At 41.4% G+C, this 7500-nt stretch overlaps 1 protein-coding gene across 1 annotated transcript in view; it reads right to left on the reverse strand.

Annotated features, from left to right (window-relative positions):
* Positions 1–7489, reverse strand: part of TTC37 (tetratricopeptide repeat domain 37) — a 164228-nt gene extending 156739 nt beyond the window's left edge. The window contains exon 1 of the mRNA XM_036846124.1: positions 7381–7489. The gene's annotated coding sequence lies outside the window, so the exon portion shown is untranslated. The remainder of the gene's footprint in view (positions 1–7380) is intronic.
* Between the last annotated feature and the right edge of the window lie 11 nt (positions 7490–7500).

The following is a 7500-nucleotide window of genomic DNA, read 5'->3' on the forward strand; positions in this document are numbered from 1 at the left end:
GCTAAGCAATCTGCCTCTAGGTATACTTTCTCCAGAGCCATCTTGACTCTGCATGGTGCAGAGTGACTGAGCATGTGACATCCTACAGGAATCCAAGGGATCCCTCTATGCTTCCCTCTCTGGACCAGAATGCAAAATGGAATTTGGAGCGGCCCAAGCAGCGCACCTTACTCATGCCTGTCATGGACAATTTCCTGTTAGAAACTCATTGGTGCTCTGCAGCAGGCGCAGGGCCAGCTGCCTTGTAGATTAAATGCAGCTGAGGGTAAATCCAGGTCACAATTGGGTGGGGTTGGGAGGTGGGGCAGGATCTCATTCAGAAAAAGAATACAAAATAATAAATGAAAAATTAGGTATGAAAGTGAATATTTATTTAGAATGGGCAAATAATCACAAAAAATATAAAATTAAAAAATGAACATAATAGCAAACATTCGTTAATCAATTCAGACACACCGCTATAATACTTTTTTCCTACAATTTTTGTCTTCCTACGCTTGAGCCATTGTTTCACGGTTTTTTTGTGTTTTTTAAAATAAATTTATTTATTTATTATTTATTTTTGGCTGCATTGGGTCTTCGTTGCACAGGGGCTTTCCCTAGTTGCGGGCAGTGGGGCCTACTCTTCGTTGCGGTGCGTGGGCTTCTCACTGCGGTGGCTTCTCTTGTTGCAGAGCACAGGCTCTAGGCGCACAGGCTTCAGTAGTTGTGGCTCGCGGGCTCTAGAGCGCAGGCTCAGTAGTTGTGGTGCACGGGTTTAGCTGCTCCACGGCATGTGGGATCTTCCCGGACCAGGGCTCGAACCCGTGTCCCCTGCATTGGCAGGTGGATTCTTAACCACTGTGCCACCAGAGAAGTCCTGCTTCACGTTTTATGATAATATTTTCTATTTAAAAAAAAAAGATAACTCAATCTTTCTTACAGCATAATCTTTAATAAAACTTTTTTAGTTGAAGTATACTTGATTTACAATATTATATAAGTTTCAGGTGTACAACATAGTGATTCAAAATTTTTATAGATTATATTCCATTTAAAGTTATTACAAAATATTGGCTGTATTCCCTGTGCTGTACAATATATTCTTGTAGCTTATTTATTTTATACATAGTAGTTTGTGCTTTTTAATCCCCTACCCCTAACTTGGCTCTCTCCCCTTCCATCTCCCCACTAGTAACCACTAGTTTTTTCTCTACATTTGTGAGTCTGTTTCTGTTTTGTTATATTCATTCGTTTTATTTTTTTAGATTCCACATATAAGTGATAATAATAATTTGTCTTCCTCTGTTTTATTTCACTAATACTCTCTAGGTCCATCCATGTTGTTGCAAATGGCAGAATTTCATTCTTTTTTATGGCTGAGTAATATTCCATTGCATATATGTATCACATCTTCTTTATCCATTCATCTGTCGATGGACACTTAGGTTGCTTCCATATTTTGCCTATTGTAAATAACACTGCTATGAACATTGGGATGCATGTATCTTTTCAAATTAGTGTTTTCGTTTCCTTCAGACATATACCCAGGAGTAGAATTGCTAGATCATATGGTAATTCTATTTTTAGCTTCCTTAGGAACCGCCATACTGTTCTCCGTAGTGGCTGCACCAATTTACATTCCCACCAACAGTGCAAGAGGGTTCCCTTTTCTCCACACCCTCTCCAACATTTGCTATTTGTAGACTTTTTGATGATAACCATTCTGACAGGTGTGAGGTGATATCTCATTGTGGGTTTGATTTGCATTAAACATTTTTAATTGACAAGAAGCATAAAACAGCATGTAGTCCTAGTACCAGTTTGTGTGCTCATAGGAATCCTGATAAATTCTGTTTCATATGATTCCCATCAAGAAAGGTGTATGGTGGATTTATAGTTTAAATGCTGTATTATTGAGCATATCCCATGTGTACTATGTCCACGAGAACAGAATCTTATGCTTACAATTTTACAAAAAATCTGATGACAGAATTTTCCATAGAGCAGTTTCTGGCTCTACCATTTCAAACTCTGTTTTTCCTCCAGCACTCCCATACTTTCTGAGCCAGACATCACAGCACATACTCACATGTTAATAGAACCCTAGCCCTCACCTCCATGTCTGCAAATGAGGAGAGTCATTACAGTGGACAGTGGGAGTATCTTTGGAAGCCATTTCTACACTAGGACAGCCAGCAAAAACATAACTATACACAGAATTGGATGCAAATCATATAAATGATCCTACTAAACCCGTGTATTTCCAACTCAACTACCTCTTAGCCAAATTCCTAAAATGCCTGAGTGACAGAAGGAAAAGAGACAAAGGCCTTAATCCATTTAAATCATCTCACTTCTGTACATTTTACAGAAATATATGACCACTATTCTTTTCCCTCTTCTCTTTCCTTCCTGAACAATTCAGTCCTAAAGCCAGCAGGTGGGACAGAGTAGAGACCCATGCTGGCTGGCTGGGGGAGTGGGGTGACGCACAGTGGCTCAGAGTGGGGTGAAAGCACGAGTGGGGTAGACGTCAACATGGTGGTGGAGCGAGTCTAGCTTGTGCTGAGCGAGAAGGGAGTGGAGTGGCAACCCTACAGGGGCGCAGAGTCCAGTTTCTGTGATGTTCCTGCCAAAAATGCATGACCTGAATCTAATCATGAGGAAATGTCAGACGAACCTCAATTGAGAGATATTCCACAAAATAAATGTCAGTGTCATGAATGTTAAGGAGAGACTGAGGAACTGCCCCAGCCAAGGAAGCTAAAGAGATATGACAACTAAAGCCAACTTGATTCTGAACTAGATGTGAGGATTAGATAGTGGAAATATGTCAGTGTTAACTTCCTGATTTTGAGGGTTGTATTGTGGTTCTGTAGAAGAATACCCTTTTTTTGTTGGAGGAAACACACACTAAAGCATTAGGGGCTGATGGGGCATCAGATGGACAACATATTCTCAAATGGCTGTTTGGGGGATAGAGTTCCCTGTATTACTTTTCTGTAATTTTGTATGTTTCCAAATTACATTAAAAGGATATAAAGGACGACCATGTGAACACATTACTAGGGTCCCTTAGGACCTTGGAAAGGGCCCACAAATGCGAGGGGACCTGAGGCATAACTTCACTGCCTCTAACTGCAGCAAATATTATTCTACCCAGTATTGTCTGAAAGGCCAATGTAGCAAAAGACATTTTTCCTATAATATAGTCCTTGCCTTAGTTATGCCTGATTTCAGAGGTCTTTGTGGCCTCCCTACCTCTGCTGAGTCCCAGTGTGGTAGAATAAATATGTTCTGAACATGGTTCAAGGTCAAGGAGCAGCAGTCTGCACCCTAAGGCCCACATCACCTAAGACTCTCTGGGCTGTGCCTTTGCTGGGCCCACGTAGCTCTGTGCATATTTGCTAAGCCTGGCTTGGTACTAATGGCCCATGTTTTGCTTGAGGCTCAGGGCAGACTACCCTGGTGTTCACTGACTACACTCCTTTCTCCACCCCCCACTTATGGCCAGCTTGTGTTTCATTTGCTTCATGCCCAAGACTTGGAGTTCCACCTGGAAGACAGAAATCAGGAGTGAGCAAGAAGCCTTCTAATTTTTTCTTAAAATCTGCAAACTTCACTCCTTTTTTGGTATGCTCAGCTCAGCCCCTTCCTTCTCGTTTCTACAGACCTGTGTGCCTGCGGAGTACAGTCTCACCTGTCTTCTCAAGAGGACAGCTCCAAGGCAGAAAGCAGCAGTTTAATTCAGGAGACTGTTAGCAAGTCCATTTGCTTGCACATTTAACCCACTCCAATCTAGATTTTTATTATAAATACAGCTTACACTTTGATCACTTTCTGTATCTCAGTTGGTTCCAAACTCAGGCAGAAAAGAAAGGTGCTATTTATTGGGTCCTCTCAAAGTCCAACACAAATAAAATCACCTTCCAGAGTGATGACAGCAGATAAGAAAAGAAGCAGAGTCATCTGAAATACATTTTAGGAAATAGAACTGACAGAACTCAGTGCTGGATTAGATACAGGTGGTTTTAGGGGTGTCCCTAAAACCACCTCATGTTCAGGGATTCACTAAAAGGACTCATGGGACTCATGATATAGTTCTTCTCATGCTAAGATTATTACAATTACAATGATGTTGTAAGGATACACTGCTGGATCAAAGGAAAAAGAACACAGGTGGAATATGGAAGGATCCACGTGCAGGCTTCCTTATACATGCTCCCTCTCATGAGGGGTCACACACAGCTAGCTCCCCCTTCCTCCAGCAATGAAAATGCAGAAACATGTATGCAATGTTTCTGCCCAGGGAAGCCCATTAGAGACTCAGCACCCAAGGTTCTTATTGGAGGCTGGTCACATAGGCACCTCTGCCCAGCATATACCAAAGTTCCAACCTCCCAGAAGGAAAGCAGGCTGTGGTTAGCATAAACCATACTGTTTGTACAGTTTAGGCACAGTGAGTCACCCTTATTGCTCAGGGAAATTTTTATATCAGTGTAGGAAATGTTTACCAACCGAGTTCCCAGATGCCAGCTAAGGGCCAACCTTGCCAGCAGAGCTTTTTAAGGACAGTAGTCTCAAGTCAGATGTGTTAACTGTTCTGCACAGGACGAGTGAAGAAAAGGGAGATCTCAAGTATGGCATTTAGGTTTCTACCTTAAGCATGTGAATAGACAGTGTTGTCACTTATGGAGATGGAGAAGACAAAGGAAGAACAGGTTTATGGGAGAAGTTCAGCATTTCAATTTTGAACATATAAACTTGGAGACACCTGTGTATGAGACATCAGGTTAAACTATGCTGTTGCAATTGTAAACAACCTTACAATTTCAGTGGCTTAACACCACAAAAGTTTATTTCTCACATTAGTTACATGTCTTTTATGGCTTGACAGAGGTTGGTGAGTTGGGGGTGCTGATGGAGGCTCTACCATCTAGAAAGTCAACTGTGACAGAAAAAGACACAACTGATGAGGTCTAATATCTGTCCTTCTATGCTTCAGTCTGGGAGTGACAGCCTCAACTGACTATAGGTGGGGCTGGGACTGACTATAATGTGGGCTAGTAGATGGGATGTTTGATGAACACCACTGTTTCTGTTGTAATATCCAGGTGGGAATATTATGTAGGCATCCACACAAATGAATGCTGTTCAGACTTTCATTTTGGAGTTGTAAGCAGATAGGTGGTATATAAAGCCACCATCACTTTCTCATGATCATAATCCCAATGGCCGAATACAGGCAATGTTATCACCCTTTTCTGGTTTGAAGGAGTAGGAAATCCAGATTAACTGATACTCTTCAAGACTCCCTGTAGTGAAACTAGCAACATAGAAAGGTTTTCACTAGCTCACAAGACAGCCTTTGGCTTAGGACTGAAGGCAGTTTTTGAACCTCTCTGAAGGAAACGTTTGGTCTCAGAAAAGCTCGCCTAGAAACAGCTTGCTGCTAAGAGCAGAGCAGGGGGCTCACAGAGGTGGGAAGGGACATCTGAAACTATTTATAGACAAAGATATTGAGGGGCAACATCACAGAGGGAAAGCTGTTTTTGGTGACTGGGAACAGAACTCCTGCCAGGGCTACCACTAGGTGTCACTAGTAGGAAAGGGAAGCCTGAAAGAACAAATGGAAGGAACTGACACAAAAATTGGTTCCAATGAGAGAAGTAGAAACTGCCCCCAAATGTCCTCAGGTAGAACTTTGTGGAAGTGTTGCTCACACTGGCTGGAACTGTTCTACTGCCAAGAAAAGAAAGAAAGGGGTGGGGGGGGGGGCGGGAAGGGGAGAGGGAGGGAGAGAGGGAGAAAGGAAGGAAGGAAGGAAAGGAGGGAGGGAGGAAAGGAAAGAAAAGGAAAATGACAGTAGGAATCATGAATTTTATTCTGAACTGTAATGACTTTCAAATGGACTTCATGGGTTCCCGCTGTTAACTCACATGCCTGTGCCAGCTAGGCTAGGCACATACCTTTGTGTATGTGAGTCTCAGAAGTGGAGAGAGAGAGTTTATTCTGCCTCCCACTACAGCTTTCTAAGCATTTCATATTTTCATGTGGCCAACCACGTTAGTACTTTAGGTAGAGATAAAAGAAAGTTTTGCATTTCTCTCTCATTCTTCTTGTGTACCTAAGAGTGCTTATCTACTGAGGTCTCCAATTGATTCAAAATCATATTTAAAGGTCAGTGGATCTAAGATGTGTCTTATTTTAATGCCCGAATTATGCCAAAGAAAAAAAGAGTACTTTTCATTAAAAATGGCAAACTTATTTAGTCCTTCAATGACACAAGCCGAGGATTGCTAACACGCTCCATGTGCCAATAAAATAATTTGGGACAGCTAACAGATACTGTAAATTATAATAAATCCAAACATATTTTATTATCACTTTGGTAAAGTGATTCAACAAAACTAGATGGTTAATTTGTACTTGGCTCATTGAAACAAATGGTCAAAAAAGGAAATTATCCCATAAAATATTACTGTCACCCTGAAACTATACTGAAAGGAAGAGAAATAGCACTGGAGACAAATTCATTATTCTGAGCTTCTCAATCTTTTACATGTTTTGGCTCATAGAAAAAAATGGCATTTATATGGCATACTGGGGTAAATGAATAAGGCTCTGGGGCTTCAGCTGCCCCTGGCCCGTTGGGCCTCTCAAGGATCTGAGATCAGTATGTCAGCATATTAAATATAGATTGTGGGTTCCAACCTTAAGGTCACACTGGAATCACTTGGGAGGTTAGAAAAAATATGTCGATTCCCCCTCCTCCCATGACCCGTGGAGATTTATTTCATTGGTTTGGGCATCACGAGTCCCAGGTGACTAAAGTGTGACCAAAGTTAAAAACCACTGCATTAGGAGATAGCCAAGGAAACTTTAAAAACCTACGAGACTCATCTAGCTTCCAACTTTGAACACAAGTATGAGGTGTGTGGGTTTTGTTTTGTTTTGTTTTTGTTTTTTTCTCAGGGAAGTATAAACAGAAAAAAAGTTGCAAAGTTCAAAAAATGAAAGTGAAACCCATCTCTCCCAAGTAACCACTCTTAATTTTTTTAAAAGCTTATGTATATATCTACATATTTGTACCTAGAGAAATAATTTTTATTTATACCAAAGAAAGCACATTCCAATGTGCTCTTGAGTATGTGGCTACAAAGTAATTCACATGTCTACACTGTATTTTATTTAACCACTTCCCTGTTGATGCCCATTTGAGCTACTGTCACTCTTTCCTTGCAATAAACATCTTTATACATAGATTATATGCATCGTGACGAACTTTGGTAAATATTTTTATAGAGCTAAATTCCTATAAGACCCCTGAGTGAGTTTAAAATCTGGATAAACGTGGTGAGCTCAACAAACATTTAAAAATAAACTGATGGCACCTACGTTTGTCAAACACGATTAAGACTGTCAGTTCGGAGGTCCCGGCGGACCGCGGGTGGTCGGCGGTAGCTGTCAGGTGGGGTCGTCAGCCAGCTGAGCCCGATGCCGTCCCGGGGGCGGGGT

Source organism: Balaenoptera musculus, chromosome 3 (assembly GCF_009873245.2).
Source record: "Balaenoptera musculus isolate JJ_BM4_2016_0621 chromosome 3, mBalMus1.pri.v3, whole genome shotgun sequence".
In the NCBI taxonomy this organism is placed as follows: domain Eukaryota; kingdom Metazoa; phylum Chordata; class Mammalia; order Artiodactyla; family Balaenopteridae; genus Balaenoptera; species Balaenoptera musculus.